This window comes from Lytechinus variegatus, chromosome 3 (genome assembly GCF_018143015.1).
Source record: "Lytechinus variegatus isolate NC3 chromosome 3, Lvar_3.0, whole genome shotgun sequence".
In the NCBI taxonomy this organism is placed as follows: domain Eukaryota; kingdom Metazoa; phylum Echinodermata; class Echinoidea; order Temnopleuroida; family Toxopneustidae; genus Lytechinus; species Lytechinus variegatus.
The window spans coordinates 25988484-26002055 of record NC_054742.1 but is presented as its reverse complement, the minus strand read 5'-3'; positions in this window follow the sequence as shown (position 1 = coordinate 26002055).

Sequence of the window (13572 nt, the reverse complement as noted above, 5' to 3'; positions counted from 1 at the left end):
CTAAAATCATAAATGTTTCAGATCAGAATATCAAAAAATTTCTGCTCGACATTCGCGCTCACATTATTAATGTAGAAAAATACCCAATATACCCATCCTTTTCCTGATTTACAAAAAAATGAATGGAGTGTCCCGTTTTTAGGTCTGAAATCTCCACTTGCGATTCGCGCTCACGTCAACTGTATAGTTGTGCATATCGTGTTATTGAATGTCTAATAGGTCGGAATGTCATAATTTTTCAGCTCACGCTTGGCGGCTATGGCGTGCCAAGTGTACGCCAGTATATTCTGTGCAATTCAAGCAATTCCGTACACAAAATGTGTTTTTATTCAGACGAAAATCTTTTTGTCATGACGCTTTTCTAATTTCGTACACGAAATTTATTTTGTGTCACACAAAATCATTTTCGTCTCGACGAAATGCACAAAATAAATTTCGTTTAGACAAAATGTAATTGCGTCCACAAACTTCATTTGGCGTGCCATACAAAATGGCGCACCAAATGTCCGATGGTAAATTCCGTCCAATTCACGTCATTCCGTACACAAAAGTTTTTTTGTTCGTATGAAAATGATTTCGTCATGACGCAGTTTTATTTCGTATACGAAATTATTCTTGTCACACAAAATAAATTTTCGTCGAGACGAAATGTAATTTCGTCCACAAAATTTATTTCGTACACACGAAATGAATTTTGATCTAACGAAATAGCACCCCAATTGTCCAAAGGAAAATTCTGTAGGAAAATATGTGTTTCACTCCAACGAAATTCATTTCGTCATGATGCAGTTTGATTTCGTATACAAAATTTATTTTGTGTCACACTTATAATCAATTTCCTCGAGACGAAATAAAATTGCGTCCTCGAAATTCATTTCGTTGCGATGCAAATATTTATTCCGTCAACGAAATGATTTTGTGTCACATCACAAAAAATTCCGTCGACGAAATGATTTTGTGTCACATCACTAAAAATTCTGTCCATGTAAAATAATTCTGTCTCCTCTTTCTGGCAGGGAATATGAGATCGTCGCTGATTGGCTGCACCTTGCTCAAGCCGATATCTTCGCTCGATCGATATCCGGGCGCGGGACGGTCACACTCACAGGTACTAGGTCGGCATGTTGGTGAACCTTTCTTGTTTAGCTTAGATTTCACGTTATTCATGTCAACGAGAGCTGCAAACAACTTCTCTAATTGGTAGAATGTGGACGGACATTGCATTCGTAAGTTTAGCTATGTTTTCGACTTCAAAATTACGTTGAAAACAAAATGGGAATTCGTTAGTCGTTGCCAAACTTGCATTTGCAAGAAGCTGTGCAATTTATAGTCCCGTGTATTCAAGTTTGTGTAGGGTCCTACTGTAGTCGACCATGCCCATGCCAGGCCAGGGGGATTGGTCTTTTGTGCACACCTAAAATGGTAATGAATTATACAGGCTGATATTTAGGCCTAGATTTTGATAAATGGTGTAAAATTCATACTCAGACTGACTCAGAGCAAAATGCATGTTGAAATTGGAAACTTCATTGGATGACAAATTTTATATAATTATTGACTGTCTGACTCTGAGACTGAGTCAGTGATTGACGTGATTTTATTTTTAGATTATTAAAAACAGCTTTAGCTTGGGCACCCACACGCATTGCGAGGTTAGTATTAATACTGGTAAATTAAACCATTGAACCATGTTTGGCAGTGGATTTCGAATTGACAGTTAATGAGTTAGTGGGTCGCGCATGCTGGCTTGCTGCGATCCCACTTCTGCAAGTGATGTCCACGTCCATAAGGCATTAAACACACCACTTCTAAGTAATGGCTTGGTTTTTCTGTGCGCTGTGGCATGTCAGGGGCGGATCCAGCTTTTATAAAGGGGGGGGTGGGGGTGGTATGTGAGGGAGCGTAGCGACCGAGTCCAAGCGAGCGGAGCAAGCGAGGGTGTTTGGGGGGGTGTCCCCCCTCCCACGTAGGGAAAATTTTTGAAAATCTGTGTGTGAAAATGGCGTTTCCTTGCATCTAAAACACCACTATTTTTGATATAGAGGTCGTTGCCAAATTAACCCCCATGAAAATTTGTAAAATTAAGTTGCAATCCCCCATTTTTTTTTTTTTAATGGGGGGATTTTTGTTTGGGGATGAGAATCAGCAACCCTGGCCTAGATTGTCACTTCCGCGGTGGCCCGTGTCCTCAAAAAAGCTGATGGGGGGCAAAAAGGACTATGTGACATTTGTTCGCCCAACCCTCCCCCCAAATAAATAATAATAATAAATTAAATGAATACTACATAGAAATAGAATAAAATAAAATTACAAGTTTTTTAAAAAAGATAAGATTTAAAAAAAATGGTCCCCAGATTTTTTTTTTTTTTTGGGGGGGTTGCAACCCCCCCTCTAGATCTGTTTCTGCATGTAATGAACCCTTGACTATGAGTTGGGCTTGTCCGTAGACTCTAATGTTAGAGTCGAGGCCTATCTCGGCTCGGGCCCAAAGATGCGCCACCGCGCACAGAAAAATCATGTGGTATGGACACCAGAAGTAAGAATGAGATCCCATGCGCGACCCACTGACTTAGATATCCACTGCCAAAACGGTTCATGGTACAGGGTATAGGGCAAGTCCAAGAAAAGGTCACCCTAGAAGGTAAAATTTTATCTCCAATTTAAGAAGTTATCTTTGGAGGGGTAAGAAAGCCTATCGCCTGTTGTGGTAGCCTAAGTATGTTTGGCCTAGGTCCTAGCCCCACTCATTACTAGTACAAGTTTAGTTACTTCGAGCGATGTTTGTGCCGGCTCCACTTCACCACCACTACTATACGCTCCATCTGGCTGAACATCGTGTCCGTTAAGTCGATCTGATATTCCGAGTGACAAAGGTGGGATTTTATGGGGAAATATAAAACTCATGGAACATCACGATCTTTAAAAACAAAACTAATATAGGAGGGGGTCCAGTGTCCGGACATGTTATCTTTTGGTTACACTTCGTAATTCAGAAGGTTCGTAATTCCAAAACACGTGAATTCATTATTGCCTGAACCACAATGTTCGTTAAATCGAAAAAGGGTTCGTTAATCCGAACATTTGTGGCGTAATTCCGAAGGTTCGTTAATCCGAAAAGGAATAATGAGTGATAATTCCGAAGGTTCGTTAGTCCGAAAACGAAATGAGGTTCGTTAATCCGAAAACGAAATGAGGTTCGTTAATCCGAAAAAACTAAATGAACAACGAACCTCATTTTTTTTCGGACTAACGAACCTTCGGAATTATGACTCTCATTATTCCTTTTCGGATTAACGAACCTTTGGAACAACGAACGTCATTTCAATTTTTGGATTGTCGGACCTTCGGAACAACGAACCTTATTTCGCTTTCAGATTAACGAACCTCCGGAATATCCAAACCTTCGGAATAACGAAGCTTCGGAATTATGAATGTAAACAATCTTTTTGAAGCCTTCCTTTTTGTCTTTGGATTACACTAAAAATATGAATTCAATACTTGTTATCATCTTCTATTTTGTTCTTTATATTTCCCAACATTTTGTACTAAAATTTGATGAAACTTCGCTTCTAACTTTTTTCAAATGACTTTCTAACATTGATCGTGTGGACACACAACCTGTACGGACACACAACAACTGAGTGACCTGAAACTCAGGCAGGACGTTTAGCAATACTTGATTAACCTTATGCCCAAATTTCATGAACTAGGTTTCTAAGTTTTCATTTAAAAAACACAACCTTTTGTTAAGATTTGGTGTTGATGCCGCCACCGTCAGAAAAACAGCGCCTATAATATAATTTTACTCTCCTATGCAGGTGAAACAAAACGGAAGGAAAGAAGGGAAAACACAAATTTTGTGCATTTTCATGTATTTATTTTCAATAGTCTCGGCAGTGCAGCCGTCCTTGCATGGTAACTATTATATAAAGATTATCCAGCAGCTTGCAAAGGAAAGTCAGTTTCAAAGTAATTTCTTCAGTGCACAGATGAGGCGAGGGGGTCTTCGGGCGCTTGCCCCCTCTCCTCTCCTACAAAAATAAATTATGACCAAGAAAGTAGAAAAGAAAATGGTGAAATATATTTTTTCTGAATATTATGCTTTCATTGGATATTTATAAAGTTAAATATTTTTATTTTTTTTGCTCGCTCACAAAAAAAAGATCTGCCCAATTATTCATATCTAGCCCCTTCAAAACTTTGGCTCACTTCGCCACTGATTTGTTTCATCACACTTCTATGCAAATACTTACGCCTATAGAATAGAATACATTATATCCTACATAGAGTAAATCATGTATAGTACTATTGGTTCAAGTAGCATGATGTGACCGAATATATTTCAACTCTGACGTCATACCTCGATATATTTTTGGATACTAGTATATCGAGGTCTGACATCATTATTTCACAAAACTGGATCTAGCTAAACTCTCAGGCACACCGGCCAGCGCGCTCTCTCTCCCGGCAAGTCCAGCGATGTGTCGGCACAGGCACTGATCTGCGTTCTGCTGAGCACGATGGCTCAGAGAAAAGTAGGTAATTCAACTCAAGTAACCGGACTTTGCAAGCTCATCACATAGATTTTGGTTATAAATTATAAAAAGTTGGATAAAAAACAAATATATCAGGCGTTTCATTCGAAAGCATAGTGGGAATTATTAATCCTCGGTTGGACTGGCAAAACTACTTTATTTCCCTCGGGGCTTCGCCCCTCAGGAAGTAATTGTCAGACCAACCTCGGATAAATAATTCAACTATACTTTCTCAAAGCCTGATATATTTGTTTACTATTTCTCATAATTCCATATGGCTTTGTGTAATTATTTTGTGTCCAGAATTACTTCATTAATATGAAATTTTATTCAGAATCACAAAAACTGCAAGCTCTCTTTTTCTCCTAATAATCAGAGACAAAATGAGCCCAAGATTTTGAGGGAGTCAGATGTGTCATATCAGGCAAAATTCAATAGAAGTTGTGAGCGAGCAAGCTTTTCATTAAAAAAAATCACATTTTGTAGCTTGACATAAAAATATTCAGAAAATGTTATATTTCATTTTTCTTTCCCCCTTTTTTTTTTGGGGGGGGGAGAGCATCCCAAGCCTCCCCCCATCTATGCACCTCTGTCTAGTGTCTATATTACTGTTATATTGTTATTTCAAGACTAATTTTCATAGAAACGATTGGTTCAGAAAAAGTATTAAACACATGCAGCCTTTCATGGAAAGTTCCCCCGGTTGTCCCGAAAAGGTGTGTTTTGTTTGACTTTCCTCCTCAACCCACCCTTTCGAGAAAAGCTCTCGCGGCATATCTCAACGTCCGTATGACATATTTGTCCTGCCCACCAGAGGTGAAGGCGAGACTAAGGGATCCAAATGTCGTCTGTCCGTCCGTCACAAACCTGTAATGACACATAACTCCACAACCGTAAGTCGCTTTTAAACCAAACATGGATGGTAGATGGACCTTGGTGACCTGCATGTTGAGCTGCAGTCAGAGGTCACATGGTAAGGTCAAAGGTCATTTTCAGGTCAACGTTAAAGTTTACATGCAACACTTTTATGACACCTAACTCCACAACCGTAAGTCGCTTTTCAACCAAACTTGGATGGTAGATGGACTTGGGGGACCTGCATGTTATGCTGCAGTCTGAGGTCATATGGTAAGGTCAAAGGTCATTTTCAGGTCAACGTTACAGTTCACATGCAAGACTCTTATGACACCTAACTCCGCAACCGTAAGTCACTTTTCAACCAAACTTGGATGTTGGATAGACTTGGGGGACGTGCATGTTATGCTGCAGTCAGAGGTCACATGGTAAGGTAAAATATCATTTACAGGTTAAAGTTTACATGCAAGACTCTTATGACACCTAACTCCGCAACCATAAGTCACTTTTCAATCAAACATGGATGGTCGATGGACTTGGGGGACCTGCATGTTATGCTACAGTCAGAGGTCACATGGTAAGGTCGAAGGTCATTTTCAGGTCAACGTTAAAGTTTACATGCAGGACACCTAACTTCGCAAATGTAAGTTGCTTTTCAACCTAACATGGACAGTAGATGGACTTGGGGGACCTGCACATGTTACGCTGAAGTGGGAGGTCACATGATAAGTTCAAAGGTCATTTTCAGGTCAACGTCAAAGTTTACATGCAAGACTCTCTTATGAAAACTAACTCCGCAACCGTAAGTCACTTTTCAACCAAACTTGGATGTTGGATAGACTTGGGGGACGTGCATGTTATGCTGCAGTCGGAGGTCACATGGAAAGGTCAAAGGTCATTTACAGGTTAAAGTTTACATGCAAGACTCTCTTATGACACCTAACTCCGCAACCGTAAGTCACTTTTCAACCAAACTTGGAAGGTAGATGGACTTGGGGGACCTGCATGTTATGCTGCAGTCAGAGGTCACATGGAAAGGTCAAAGGTCATCTACAGGTTAAAGTTTACATGCAAGACTCTCTTATGACACCTAACTCCGCAACCGTAAGTCACTTTTCAACCAAACTTGCAGACTTATGCTGCAGTCGGATGTCACATGGTAAGGTCAAAGGTCATTTTCAGGTCAATATTAAAGTTTACGTGCAAGGCTGGTATGACAAGTGTTATTCCATCCCAGTAATTTCACAATGAAGTTTCGATATAATTCTTGCGTGCCCTCGCAAATCACAATATTTCTGGTTATTTTCATAAGTGGGCGAGACAAAAATTGCTTTTGCCTTGTTTTTTAGTCATGTTCAAAATGAATTAGTGATGATTTCATTTTTCTCGGCATTTTAATCCCCAAGTCTGCATGGTTTAATTATGTTTGATGCATGTTTTGCCTTTAGTAGACAGCTGGCAGCCCTCTGTCTCGAGGAGTATTTTTATATCTTTTTCTGTATTTGGTGAGTGAAGCCAACGAAATTCAGCTGAACAACCAACATAAAGGCATGGTCACACCGGCCGAGCGTTGTTGGAGCGGTAGGGAAAGAGGGTAGAATTTTTCTCTCAAAAGGGGGGAAAAAATCGAAAACAAAAAAAACTAAAATCGAACTTGAAAATGGTAAACGGTAGCGAGCAGTGATGATTTTTTTTCTCTCCGCTCCACGACCGCTCCAACAACGCTCGGCCGGATGCCTTTACACTTAAGGGGAATCCAGCCTTGGTCATAAAATATAGTGTTGGAAAGGAGAAAATTAGATAAAACAGAATGGTGAAAGTTTGAAAGAAATCGGACCAACAATAAGAAAGTTATGGCTGCTTTAAAATTGAAATCCCTATGATTATGTAGATTTCAAAGTGGCAACTGGGTAAGTAAATTATGACAAGAGGCAAGGACAACTTTCCCATAGGCCATGTACTTAATTATCAGGGATTTGTGTTTTTCTCCTAACTGCCCTTCCCCTGGGGCAGTAATCTAAATATAACCCTGGTAGTATATTGTTTTATGTCCTCATGTGAAAGAAAAATAAAAATTTGAAGTAAAACATTTGAAAAAATGACATATTAGCCATTTTATGTATTGGAGTACATGGAAGAGTAGTCCTTGCCTTACATCACTGTGACATCACATATGTGGCCAATTTGCAGTCTCGTGGATCTAGGGATTACCAATATTCACAACTTTAAAAAAATAACTTTCTTATTATTTGTCAGATAGTGTTCAAACTTTCACCTATCAACTTGACTGATTTTTCTTATTCCCCTAAGAACAAGTTTTTATTTGGGTTGGATTCCCCTTTAACAGAGATTGAAGCTTTTGTTCTAGTTTTGGCTCTGCTATTTTTTTGATTGGATGTATTTCCTGATTTATCACAATAATTGCAAGTTTTATCATGATTTAACTTTTTGAAAATTATGCTATTATGTGATTAAGGCTACATCTCTTGTACTTTCTACCGATAGTCTCAATATAACGTTATTAATGGATTATTTCTTGTAAAAAATCCTAAAGATAGGAACTAACTCTGTGGTTAGTAGATAAATATGACTCACTTGTCCAGGTGTTGATAAACGGGCCGCTGCTGAGTAGGCCTAGAGTTTTCTTAATTATATATAATTGATTTCATGACATGTGTTTACATTTGCTGCAGATTCCCATTCAGCCGTTGGACTGAACTGGTACTGTAACACAGTATGGATGGTCAATATGAAGCAAGCTTCATCGAATTCCTCCAAGAGCTCTGAACTCTGTTCTGATCATTTTGAAGATGCTTGCTTTGACAGGACTGGGCAAACGATTCGTCTAAGACAGGATGCTGTCCCAACCACATTTAATTTGCCGCCTCGTCATCAGAAGGTACAGTAGATCTATATCATACGTGTTTTAAAGAAATATAATCTCTGTATTATCTATCTACCTTTGGTTTGACAGAACAATGTTTTGAATATTCCATTCTCAGTAGCCAAAGAGAAATGAAAATTATCCTATTCGGGAGGGTCACCATGGACCTCGGCCTATACTGTGTACCAGGGGACTGTGTATTTTAAGTTAACGCTTACTAAATGATCAAACAAATTAAAAATTTGGTTTAGCCCTACATAATTAGCATGAGCTTCTTTGAAATTGCAAAGCTAAGGGTGTATTGCTGATTTTTCATAATTTATTAAAATTCATTTTTGATAAATTATTTTATGCATAAATAGAGAATTCTCTGCTGTACAGTTAAGTAAATCTCTAAATAAGTTCCCAAGTTCTACAGTGCGTATGAAAAAATGGGATAGATTTGAAAAGTCTATAAAATTTTTGTTTCAAATTATGATCTCAATATTTTGGTGTCAATACATGCTATGGAGTCTTATCCTTCAAATGCTATTAAAATAATTTGGTTTTGTTCGTGCTTACGCAAACACAAATTTTTGTTTTGTCTGGGGTAAAAAAGGAAGCTTGCGCCAAAATGGCATAATATGATGGTCGGACTTCTTGCTATCAGCAGAATTCCTCTTAACCTTTTCATTATCTTTGCCATTATTTTCGAATTATGCAGTCGAAATTCATTTCCAAATCTACTTATTTATTTGGATAGTTGTGGTGTTGTTCCTTTTTAATATGTTCTCTTTTAGTTTTGAATATTCCTTAGGCAAGAACATTTTTTTAAACCAAATTATGGTAGAGCGTGTTTTTTTTCGAATCCTTTCATTGTGTTCTGCAAAGGTAATGATGCCTTTGAACAGTGGCATACTGAGGGGTGGGGGCTCGGGGTGCTCCCCCCCCCTCCCAATACAAAATTATGACCAAGGAAAAAAGTGGAAAGAAAAATAACAGAAAACATAGAAAGTGAAATATGATATTATTCTGAATATTATGTCAAAATCACAAAATTGGATATTTTAGTAAAAACTGGAAATTTTTGCTTGCTCGCTTCACAACTTTTTAATGCATTTTACCTGATCTGCCATATCTTCCTCCTTCAAAATTGACTCAATACACCATTGCCATTGAAAGACATGAATATTTTCTTGTTTGTCCTGTCAAGCACAATTAAACTTGGTGAAGGATTCAATGACCCCTTGACAATTTTTATTTTTTTTGCTCGCTCACAAAAAAAAGATCTGCCCAATTATTCATATCTAGCCCCTTCAAAACTTTGGCTCACTTCGCCACTGATTTGTTTCATCACACTTCTATGCAAATACTTACGCCTATAGAATAGAATACATTATATCCTACATAGAGTAAATCATGTATAGTACTATTGGTTCAAGTAGCATGATGTGACCGAATATATTTCAACTCTGACGTCATACCTCGATATATTTTTGGATACTAGTATATCGAGGTCTGACATCATTATTTCACAAAACTGGATCTAGCTAAACTCTCAGGCACACCGGCCAGCGCGCTCTCTCTCCCGGCAAGTCCAGCGATGTGTCGGCACAGGCACTGATCTGCGTTCTGCTGAGCACGATGGCTCAGAGAAAAGTAGGTAATTCAACTCAAGTAACCGGACTTTGCAAGCTCATCACATAGATTTTGGTTATAAATTATAAAAAGTTGGATAAAAAACAAATATATCAGGCGTTTCATTCGAAAGCATAGTGGGAATTATTAATCCTCGGTTGGACTGGCAAAACTACTTTATTTCCCTCGGGGCTTCGCCCCTCAGGAAGTAATTGTCAGACCAACCTCGGATAAATAATTCAACTATACTTTCTCAAAGCCTGATATATTTGTTTACTATTTCTCATAATTCCATATGGCTTTGTGTAATTATTTTGTGTCCAGAATTACTTCATTAATATGAAATTTTATTCAGAATCACAAAAACTGCAAGCTCTCTTTTTCTCCTAATAATCAGAGACAAAATGAGCCCAAGATTTTGAGGGAGTCAGATGTGTCATATCAGGCAAAATTCAATAGAAGTTGTGAGCGAGCAAGCTTTTCATTAAAAAAAATCACATTTTGTAGCTTGACATAAAAATATTCAGAAAATGTTATATTTCATTTTTCTTTCCCCCTTTTTTTTTTTGGGGGGGGAGAGCATCCCAAGCCTCCCCCCATCTATGCACCTCTGTCTAGTGTCTATATTACTGTTATATTGTTATTTCAAGACTAATTTTCATAGAAACGATTGGTTCAGAAAAAATATTAAACACATGCAGCCTTTCATGGAAAGTTCCCCCGGTTGTCCCGAAAAGGTGTGTTTTGTTTGACTTTCCTCCTCAACCCACCCTTTCGAGAAAAGCTCTCGCGGCATATCTCAACGTCCGTATGACATATTTGTCCTGCCCACCAGAGGTGAAGGCGAGACTAAGGGATCCAAATGTCGTCTGTCCGTCCGTCACAAACCTGTAATGACACATAACTCCACAACCGTAAGTCGCTTTTAAACCAAACATGGATGGTAGATGGACCTGGGTGACCTGCATGTTGAGCTGCAGTCAGAGGTCACATGGTAAGGTCAAAGGTCATTTTCAGGTCAACGTTAAAGTTTACATGCAACACTTTTATGACACCTAACTCCACAACCGTAAGTCGCTTTTCAACCAAACTTGGATGGTAGATGGACTTGGGGGACCTGCATGTTATGCTGCAGTCTGAGGTCATATGGTAAGGTCAAAGGTCATTTTCAGGTCAACGTTACAGTTCACATGCAAGACTCTTATGACACCTAACTCCGCAACCGTAAGTCACTTTTCAACCAAACTTGGATGTTGGATAGACTTGGGGGACGTGCATGTTATGCTGCAGTCAGAGGTCACATGGTAAGGTAAAATATCATTTACAGGTTAAAGTTTACATGCAAGACTCTTATGACACCTAACTCCGCAACCATAAGTCACTTTTCAATCAAACATGGATGGTCGATGGACTTGGGGGACCTGCATGTTATGCTACAGTCAGAGGTCACATGGTAAGGTCGAAGGTCATTTTCAGGTCAACGTTAAAGTTTACATGCAGGACACCTAACTTCGCAAATGTAAGTTGCTTTTCAACCTAACATGGACAGTAGATGGACTTGGGGGACCTGCACATGTTACGCTGAAGTGGGAGGTCACATGATAAGTTCAAAGGTCATTTTCAGGTCAACGTCAAAGTTTACATGCAAGACTCTCTTATGAAAACTAACTCCGCAACCGTAAGTCACTTTTCAACCAAACTTGGATGTTGGATAGACTTGGGGGACGTGCATGTTATGCTGCAGTCGGAGGTCACATGGAAAGGTCAAAGGTCATTTACAGGTTAAAGTTTACATGCAAGACTCTCTTATGACACCTAACTCCGCAACCGTAAGTCACTTTTCAACCAAACTTGGAAGGTAGATGGACTTGGGGGACCTGCATGTTATGCTGCAGTCAGAGGTCACATGGAAAGGTCAAAGGTCATCTACAGGTTAAAGTTTACATGCAAGACTCTCTTATGACACCTAACTCCGCAACCGTAAGTCACTTTTCAACCAAACTTGCAGACTTATGCTGCAGTCGGATGTCACATGGTAAGGTCAAAGGTCATTTTCAGGTCAATATTAAAGTTTACGTGCAAGGCTGGTATGACAAGTGTTATTCCATCCCAGTAATTTCACAATGAAGTTTCGATATAATTCTTGCGTGCCCTCGCAAATCACAATATTTCTGGTTATTTTCATAAGTGGGCGAGACAAAAATTGCTTTTGCCTTGTTTTTTAGTCATGTTCAAAATGAATTAGTGATGATTTCATTTTTCTCGGCATTTTAATCCCCAAGTCTGCATGGTTTAATTATGTTTGATGCATGTTTTGCCTTTAGTAGACAGCTGGCAGCCCTCTGTCTCGAGGAGTATTTTTATATCTTTTTCTGTATTTGGTGAGTGAAGCCAACGAAATTCAGCTGAACAACCAACATAAAGGCATGGTCACACCGGCCGAGCGTTGTTGGAGCGGTAGGGAAAGAGGGTAGAATTTTTCTCTCAAAAGGGGGGAAAAAATCGAAAACAAAAAAAACTAAAATCGAACTTGAAAATGGTAAACGGTAGCGAGCAGTGATGATTTTTTTTCTCTCCGCTCCACGACCGCTCCAACAACGCTCGGCCGGATGCCTTTACACTTAAGGGGAATCCAGCCTTGGTCATAAAATATAGTGTTGGAAAGGAGAAAATTAGATAAAACAGAATGGTGAAAGTTTGAAAGAAATCGGACCAACAATAAGAAAGTTATGGCTGCTTTAAAATTGAAATCCCTATGATTATGTAGATTTCAAAGTGGCAACTGGGTAAGTAAATTATGACAAGAGGCAAGGACAACTTTCCCATAGGCCATGTACTTAATTATCAGGGATTTGTGTTTTTCTCCTAACTGCCCTTCCCCTGGGGCAGTAATCTAAATATAACCCTGGTAGTATATTGTTTTATGTCCTCATGTGAAAGAAAAATAAAAATTTGAAGTAAAACATTTGAAAAAATGACATATTAGCCATTTTATGTATTGGAGTACATGGAAGAGTAGTCCTTGCCTTACATCACTGTGACATCACATATGTGGCCAATTTGCAGTCTCGTGGATCTAGGGATTACCAATATTCACAACTTTAAAAAAATAACTTTCTTATTATTTGTCAGATAGTGTTCAAACTTTCACCTATCAACTTGACTGATTTTTCTTATTCCCCTAAGAACAAGTTTTTATTTGGGTTGGATTCCCCTTTAACAGAGATTGAAGCTTTTGTTCTAGTTTTGGCTCTGCTATTTTTTTGATTGGATGTATTTCCTGATTTATCACAATAATTGCAAGTTTTATCATGATTTAACTTTTTGAAAATTATGCTATTATGTGATTAAGGCTACATCTCTTGTACTTTCTACCGATAGTCTCAATATAACGTTATTAATGGATTATTTCTTGTAAAAAATCCTAAAGATAGGAACTAACTCTGTGGTTAGTAGATAAATATGACTCACTTGTCCAGGTGTTGATAAACGGGCCGCTGCTGAGTAGGCCTAGAGTTTTCTTAATTATATATTTCATGACATGTGTTTACATTTGCTGCAGATTCCCATTCAGCCGTTGGACTGAACTGGTACTGTAACACAGTATGGATGGTCAATATGAAGCAAGCTTCATCGAATTCCTCCAAGAGCTCTGAACTCTGTTCTGATCATTTTGAAGAT